This window comes from Falco cherrug, chromosome 3 (genome assembly GCF_023634085.1).
Source record: "Falco cherrug isolate bFalChe1 chromosome 3, bFalChe1.pri, whole genome shotgun sequence".
Classification (NCBI taxonomy): Eukaryota; Metazoa; Chordata; class Aves; order Falconiformes; family Falconidae; genus Falco; species Falco cherrug.
Window position 1 is genome coordinate 70082967 of NC_073699.1, and position 8535 is coordinate 70091501.

The 8535-nt window shown below is 44.7% G+C and overlaps 1 protein-coding gene across 4 annotated transcripts in view; it reads right to left on the bottom strand.

Annotated features, from left to right (window-relative positions):
* The window catches only part of ZNF516 (zinc finger protein 516), a 114250-nt gene extending 113248 nt beyond the window's left edge, over nucleotides 1–1002 (bottom strand). For 2 of the 4 annotated variants that reach the window (XM_055704632.1, XM_055704630.1), the window contains exon 1: nucleotides 834–1002. The gene's annotated coding sequence lies outside the window, so the exon portion shown is untranslated. Of the gene's footprint in view, nucleotides 1–683; nucleotides 793–833 lie in introns of those variants that run through there. The other 2 variants (XM_055704631.1, XM_055704633.1) reach the window with 2 other exon arrangements.
* Nucleotides 1003–8535: the final 7533 nt, after the last annotated feature.

Here is an 8535-nt window from a genome sequence, read left to right on the forward strand (position 1 = left end):
TTCTATTCTTCTTTTCTCCCCCTCCCTCCTTCCACTTCCCTCCCCTCGATACCCCCCCCCCCCCTTTTTTTTTACATATACATTAAACTCCCTGCCTCTCTCCCCACCCCACCCGCATCAAACGGGCTATTTTCCTCTACTGGAAATAATCGCTCTGGAGACATTGTCCTTCGAGCCCTTCTCGCTGTCTATATGGGCATAATTGTTTTCTCTGCCCGCCCACCCCCAACTTCCTTTGATAAACTGTGTACTTCTGTAACGGGGATCACGCAGCGATCGGCGAGCAGCGGAGCGGCGAGCAACTCAAAAACAAGGGGGGGGGGACACGGACGGACACCGCGCATTTCACGCTGACGCCGAAGCAACACTACCGGGGTGGGGGGGGGGTGGGGGGGGGGGGGGGAGTAGAGAGCAAAAAACCCACTTAATAATTTAAGTGGCTACTCGGGGCTCGAAGACCCAGCACCCACCTTCATTAGCCGAAGCATTTTACTTTAAAGTGAGGCAATTTGTTCTTTGTTTCCTAATGGATTAATATCGCAGTCCGCCCCCCCCCGCCCCTGACGGAGCGTACAAAGCCAAAAGGCCCCCCGCACCCGCCGGCCCCCCCGGCACCACCACTGCAGTAAAGCCGACCTCGACCTCCTCCTCCTCCTCCTCCTCGCGAAACAGCGCAAAGTTACCATTTTGGGGCCGCTCCGATGACCGGGGGGGGCCAGTCCCCATTCCCGAAGGCGGGGGGGGGGGGGGGGGCGCGAAGTTTTTTTTCCCCCAGGGGCGCAGCCCGAGGACCCCCGCCCGCCGGGCCAGCCCCCCGCCCCGCCGCCCCTCACCTCCTCCGCTGCCGGCGGCCGCGCTCGGGGAAGGGCGCGCCGAGCCACCCGCCGCCCTGAAGGTGAAACCATGCGCCGCATGCGAGCGGAGCGCTGCACATGATCCGCCGAGCGGCTCCACTGGCGCGGGCGGGGGCGGCCCGCCGGCCCCCGCCGCGCCCCACGCCCGCGCGCCGCCCCCGCCCGCCGCGCCCGCGCCCGCCGCGCCCCGCCCGCCCCGCCGCCGCCGCGCGTCCCCCGGCGGCCGCAGCCCGCGGTCTGCCCGGTGCGGGGCCGCACGCCGGCCGCTATTGTCTGCGCGGCGCAAAGTTGGGGCGCGGGGCGCCGCCGCCCCGGGGCCCCGCCGGGCGCTGCGGGAGCGGGGGGAGGCCGGGCGCCGCGTTGTGCGGGCGCGGAGTCGCGTTCCTGCCCACCGCCGGCCCGGTTCCCACGTACCTCCGCCGCGAAAGGTGCGGGCTGGAGTTGCCCCAGATGCATTTCTATTAGAAACTTTTTTTTGTTTTGTTTTTTTGGGGGGTGACAAATTCCGCTGGTAAAGTATTTATGGATCTATTGAAATGCACAGAAACAACAACATTAAAGTCCTCAATCAAGATCAAAGAGGAATACTGTTCAACAGCCACGCCGGGGAAGTTGAAAGACCTCCGAACAAATCAATGTGCCATATGGCTTTTAAAATAAAAAAAATAATAAATAAAAAAAAAAAAAAACAACAAAAAAAGCAGCATCGCTCCTGCGTCTGAAAAGTTCAGTCCTTGCTTTCCTGCGTGTTTGCGAAGCTCAGTTTAATCACGCCAAATATGTGTGCCACGGGCGAGGGGAGTATGTTTAGTCTCGGCTGGAAAGCCGAATTTAATCTGCCGAAGCTCGGTACTAGACATCAAGGGTGTGGAGGCGGTTTTTTTTTTCTCTTTCTTTCTTTGTCTCGTAATGTGCGATGACGTAGAATTGACAAGGAGGACTTTTGACGAAGGGTCGGTGTTATCTCAACGCCTCGGAGCGCCCTGGGGCCGCCGCCGCCGCGGGCCGGTGGAGCCGCCCCCACCCCCGGGCACCCCGGCTCCGAGCCCCCCGGCTCCCAGCCCCCCCGCTGGGGCCGCCCCCCCCCCCCCCCCCGCGCTGCCCTCCCGCTCCCCCTTGCACTTGGGACGCAAACTGCTCCCGCACCGCTGGCAACGAGCAGAAAACAAAATTGGGGCGGGGGGGCGGGGGGGGGGGGGCGGGAGGCTCTAAATCCTGCCCATTCCAGCGCTTATTACCAGAACCCTCGGAATAAAGGAAAGGGGCGGGGGTGGGGGGCTGCGAGCGAGAGGGAAAGTTGGTAATGAAGGATACACGAATCATAAAATGTAAGCTATGTGTGATTAATGATCTGCACTAATTTGAATAGCAGGCGTGTTAAAGGTCATTGACAATTGTTGCTGCTTTCAGCATGAATGCCTGAGTGGGATGTATTTGGGACAATCAAATTTAATTCTAATTCACAGGGAAAAAAAAAAATTATCGGACGTGCACAGCAGCTGGTCAAAACACGGAGAGGATGCGCTTTAAAAAACGCACTTTGCCCGTCCTTCAAAGGCAGCTTCATTACATTGAGGCAGTGTTGTTAAATGCCTCAATAGTAAATAATGTATCTGGAATGTCTGGATTTTGTTTCTTATGCATCAGCATCTTTCCTGCACACTTTTCCAATCACAGGCCAAATTGTGTTCCCAACGACTCCAGACTTGCAGCATTTTGTGGGAATTCTAAGTTCACTGATGCCAGATTTACCTGCGAGTGGACTGGAGCAGATGTCACCTCTCTGAGCTTGAAGAGTTCACCCCAGGCACACGCCTGCAGCACAAGAGTGTAGATTCTCTAATCACAGTTTATATAGTAGTTTAGCGGGTTTTTACACAAAGAGCAAGAAATCTATTATAAATCAGCATTCCTAGGCAGTATTTAGAACTACAGTATTAAGCTAATAATTTCCATATGGTGAAAATTGACAAGTCAGAGCAATGAAAGGTACATGTGACTTCCCAACTCCTCTACCTAAAAATGCGATTTTTTAAGACCGACTCCTTTTCTCTCATGATCTGTGTAGATTCTTTTCCTTAGACAGTAAAACGTGAGCACACACCACACAGGGCTTGCTCTATTGCTTGATAGAGTAATGCTTAAAATGCTTAATATTTTCCATATTTGCTTCCACAGGGCCCAGTCTTGCACTCCTTGTTCCCATTAACCAAATAGGATACTGAGGCTACGGGGGTGGAAGGACTGGAGAACCCATCTCAAGCTTCGTAAGTAAGGGGTACTCCACTTTAATGGAAAGGCAATTAAAAATTCAGAAGATGCAGAGACTTTAAAAACAATCAAGCGGTATATTAATTTCACGGAAAGTCACTAGCAGAGTTCCTCTGTCCATGTAATTTTAAATAGGAGATTTTCTCACATTTCTTCTGCTGAGTCCAGCGCTTCTGTGTTTTGAAAGCAAAGCCAGAACAGTATAAGAATTTATAAACTTAAAAGATATGCAAAATACATTTGCATAATATCATTGAAGTCCGAAATTTCAGATAGCAAAGATATTCTTAATTTTCAAATTGTTAGTAACCTACCATTACCGTGGGTGATTAATCTGTTTGCAGATGCTGTTTACCCATTTCATCTTTGCCAGAAATCTTCCAGGAGATGTCCTCCCATTTCAAATTCTTTAAATTACAGTATTTCGTATGAGAATGTCAGTGATATTAATGGCTCAATACATGTTTTGCTATTTATAGACTCACATGTATAATAATTCTGGCTAATGAAATACTTGGAGCAGGAAAACATTTATTTACTTTTGCTATGGTCTAATAAATTATTTGTTCAGCATTTGGGACCAGGCTTTCTCAAGTTAAAGAAAATGGCATTTTGATGAAAATCTGTGTGGTGACTTGTCTGCATAACTTAGCCTTAGGAATGATTGGTGGAAGTTTAGATAAGAAAAGGTTCCCGAGAAACACCATCGTAGAATAGCAAGAAAAAAAAGCCGTCTCTGTAAAAGCAAAGCTGAAAGGATGTATAAATGCTTCAAGGCAGGCAAACAAGCCGAGTTTGGATTACATTTTATGTATATGTGAGAGAGAGAGAGTGTGTGTGTGTGTGCGCGCGTGTGTGTGTGTGTATACATGTCACATCCACAGATATATTCAGTGATATGTAATCTAGGGGAGTCAGCCACTTCAGCTGTCGCTGTATGCTTACTCAGGTTTTGCGCCAATGACTGTTTTTCATTGTTACAAATCTACCTGAAATTTAGAGAATGTACCTAAATAATGCTAATCCAGGATGTTTTGTGGCTCTCAGTTTTTCTAAGGGATCTGTCTCTCCATGTCAAGACACCGACTAGTATTTTTCTTGGGGTCTCCTGTCATAATTGCCTCTCAGCGACCCTTTCTAAACACGGCCCTTAGCTTTATAGTTGGATCTCCAGTCCTGCCAATAAAACAATATGTATCTATCTTTATCTAAACCAGAGGTTTTGCTTTCAAAGCATGCTTGGGTCAGAAATAAAGAGCACACAAAGTCTGATGACAAATAATCCTGTATTAGACTTCGCATTGTAAACCAGACTTTTTCTTGGTGTGTTTGGAAATGCAAACAGCACGTGCAGAAGTTACGAACTGGAAGGCACTGGCAGCTCTTAATACCCATGTACATCTGCAGATCACTGCACAGAAATGTTCCCAGTGATGCTGTTCTATAAGAAACTAACATTTCTGACGCCAGTTAAAATGGGCCATTCTAACAGTGGTGTGTTTTCAGAGTTTATGTGAGTGGCACAAATTTCACTCTGTAACAAAATGGTTTCAATCAATAACAAGCATATACTCCTAGATAGAATACACCTACTGCTCATGTGCACCACAAAAATCTTTCTGTCTTCTTTAAAGTGCCTCAGGAGCTGTGCCGTGTCCGGCTGCTTCCAAAGTTTGTACTACAAAAACACACCATGACCCAGCAAAGTTTTGCATGCCACTGTATTCTGGGTCTGTACGGATTGAGGTCAAGCTCTTGCACCCCGTCAATTTAGTCAGGTGTAAATCTAGTGAACGGATTTGAAAATAATTTGCCATTTAGAGAGCTGCACATATTTTGGGATCTGATGAATCTATTAACATGTAACTGCAATAAGCGACTGGGGCATATCTGATGACAAATTGTATGGGGTGTCAGGATGTGGTCATATCCTCTTTGCCTTCTGCTCATACAAGTTGTCCCCTTGTTATTAATGGAATTGCTTTAATAACAAAAGACGATAGGTGTTTGTCTCCATCATCTCGTTTCTGGCATGTAATGAGATTTTCCTTATGGCAGAAATAATTCAGAGACGTTTCTTGAAGAATCAACGTGTTTAACTCTGCTGTCTTTCATATTTGCCCCTACCGTCAACACAGTTGCTAGCATATACCGTAATTTTGATTTTTGTGCTTTGATCCTCTCAAACCCACGTGTTTTTTTACATAAAGTTATTCAACATCACTTTTACAATGACATCAAGGAAGAGAGCAGAAAAAGTTAATATTGCAAAGTAAGTACAGCCTCAGTGTACATGGTTATTTTAGGTTCATGCTAAATGCTCTATATAGTACCAACTTTTCCAGCCCTGGCAGTCAGATTTTCTCACCCATATGTAATTTTATAAACTACATCACGGCTTCACAGCAGGTAGAGAGCCCACAAACCTGTTCTTAATTTCAGCTTAGCTGAAAGAATCTCAGCAGCAGCTGGTTTCAGAATAGCTGATACAGACTTCCACAGATGTGGCCCATAATAGGTTCAGAAATAAAAAAGAAGTAGGCCAAAATGTAGAATTTAAAATTTAAAGGAAGACAAATTCAATAAGGATGCCACTTTTATAAAGATTTTTTTTATATATATAAGAGATTTTGGGGAGGGCATATTTCTGTGGCCTGGGGTTTTTTCATGCTGTCTACCGATCATAATACTGCAGTACGCTGATTTTCTGGCAGGCTGGACCTGGCTGTTAGCAGGCTGCGCTCTCTCGAAGCAAAGAAACAGGCTATTTCTGAGTTTGTGTCACCTCCCCTCCCCCTCGCCCTTCTTATGTTCCTCCAAGCATAACTGATAGTACTGGAGTGCTTGTGCGCTTTTTCTAACTGGACCAGACAAAGAGGTACAACAGCTAAAAATGACCTCTGATGATACAGCGAATGTGCCGCTGGATAAAACTGGGGAAACTGGTTGCTAGCTAAAACAGTGTGTTATTTGGTGATGTTTCACAAATTTGAAATAAAGGAAAACAGAAAATAGTTTCACAAATGTTAATTTCTGGATTTTAGCAAGGGGAAGGCTTTAAACGATTTCTGTACCAGCATGGCAAATGCGTTCATGTACTTACTATCTTCTGCTGAGTAAAAAATACCTCAAAAGTAAAAGTGGAACAAAACAGTCACTTGTTCTCACTAACAAAATTTCCCTTGACATTCTGTGCAGTGGTGTAAGTGTTTGAATAATCTTGGTTTATATGGTCTTTCAGCTCAGGCATGCGAGGAAAAAAGAACTTCAAAAAGAGAATATTTTACCTGACATGTACTATTTTAAGGCTTCAGTAATTAAAGAACTGCAAAGGTCAAAATAGCCATCAATATCATGAGCAACAGAGCAGAAGTAACATGTTTAAGAGGAAGTTAGTTGGTTGGCTGTAACATAATATGCCATAAGCACTAGGATGTGGATCTGCAACGACGAGCAGCAGAAGAAACAGAAAAACTTAAACAGCATCAGCTATTTATTTTGCTGAAAGCACATGAGAACTCGCAAATAAGAAATAGAGATGCTTTCGAGTCTAAATCCCAGATTTTATTATCTCACTGCAGAGATGCTACAACCTGTACTGAGGTCTGGCCACACAGATCCATTCACAGGCTAGAGAAAAAGTTTGCCAGTGCCGTCTAACCTTTCAGCGAGCCAGACAAAAACTTTGGGTTTAGAAGCTCCCAAACTTTTTTTCAAACCACAACTGTGTGGCATTTGCCTGTTTTTAGCATACTACTGCCCACCTCTTGAAGTCAAATCATGAAATACTAGATCAGGGTGGGTATCTAAGATGTTGCTGTGTATCTGCTTACTTGTAAAACTATGTGTTTCAGCCTGTATTTCTGAACGGCATAAATTAAAAATGAGTAGAAGTACAATAATTACGTCTGAAGATGCAGCAGTTTGCAACACTATAAGTCATAATAAAGATGCACAATTCTGGAGAAAATTATTTTGAGAACAGGAACTCTTCCAAAAACTTCCCACTATTTCTTTCATTGCTGATAGACCATTTTTCTTCCCTGTACATTTTTATGCCAAATTGGCTACTTTTTTAATTTCCCCATAAATCACAAAAAATTCATGACTCGCTTTTCTACATTTGGATCCACAAATCAACCGAGTGAATTTGTTCTACTGAGAGAAAGAGAAGGAAGCAAATGCCCAGGTTTATTAGCATTAAATTGTTGGCATAAAATTGTCCTAACTTTTAGGAAAAAATTGCAGCAGGCTTCTAGTTTGTTGCTTCCAATGGGTTTGAAAGACAGAAGTGAGTTAAGAGAAGTTGGTCCACTACAGACTTTGTGAGGCATTTGCCTTTTTCCCCTGTTAAACTCCAAAGCTAATAAACCCGGAGCATTCACTAACAAGTGAGGCACTCATGTCAACAAAGGCCTTACTTAGAGACGGCGAGGTTTTGAGAAACTTCTGTGGCAAGGATTTGAAGATATTTTAGTCATATGCAGCATACTTTGAACATGCACTTTTGCTTCTCTGTTTCCTACAGTATAATCCCCTTTGCTTTTCCCCCTCTGTGTTTTAAAACGAGCACAGAAAAGGCCAAGTGTTAAACTACACTATTTAATTGTCCAGTAAGTACACAAATTCTGTTCAAATCAGAACAAACTTTCAAGCAGACAGAAAGGGGTATTTGGATTTCTGTTTTATCACGGAAACCCAGCCGAACACCAGTGTGGCGGGGAATATAGCCATATCAGACCAGCAAAAGGTTCCTAATGTAGCGAAGACCGCCTCCCCCCTCCTCTTCGATGACGCTGGCTGGCATAGCTTTTACTATCGGAATTGTTTGCAGAATAACCAAACTAAAGCAGCTCCCTACGTGGGTGCCTTGTTCAGGAATAAGCAGCACATTTATTCTAAAACACTTATCTCGCTTCCTAAAGAGATGAACAGGCTATTGGGAGATATTTCTTCGTTTTGAATGTTCTTGTGGAGCAATAGCTCATCTCGTTTTTTTCCTTCTATTTACATTTTCATTTGCTTCTCTGACAAAAGCAGAGATGTACGCACTCAATAAAGCAGTTATCACATATGCCAGAAACTCTTAGGTTCCTTCTACTGTGCAAAAGATTCCCGAGTATTGTTTTTATTGCAAAGGATCCCATTAATATCAATGGTGCAAGCATCCTGTTTGCTCCTAGGGGCTTTATATAAAAAGGGTTACGCTTAATAAAGTCAAATGCAGTAGATCTGCTCTTCACATCACTAGTATGACAATGTTCTCATAATACAAGATGTACCGTTAGTCATTTTTATTTAGATATATGTATATACTTTTATATATATATATATATATATACACTTCTATTGCTATGAGGTATGTTGCCATGTAATATGCCACATGTTTTCCCCCAGGCATTAGAACATA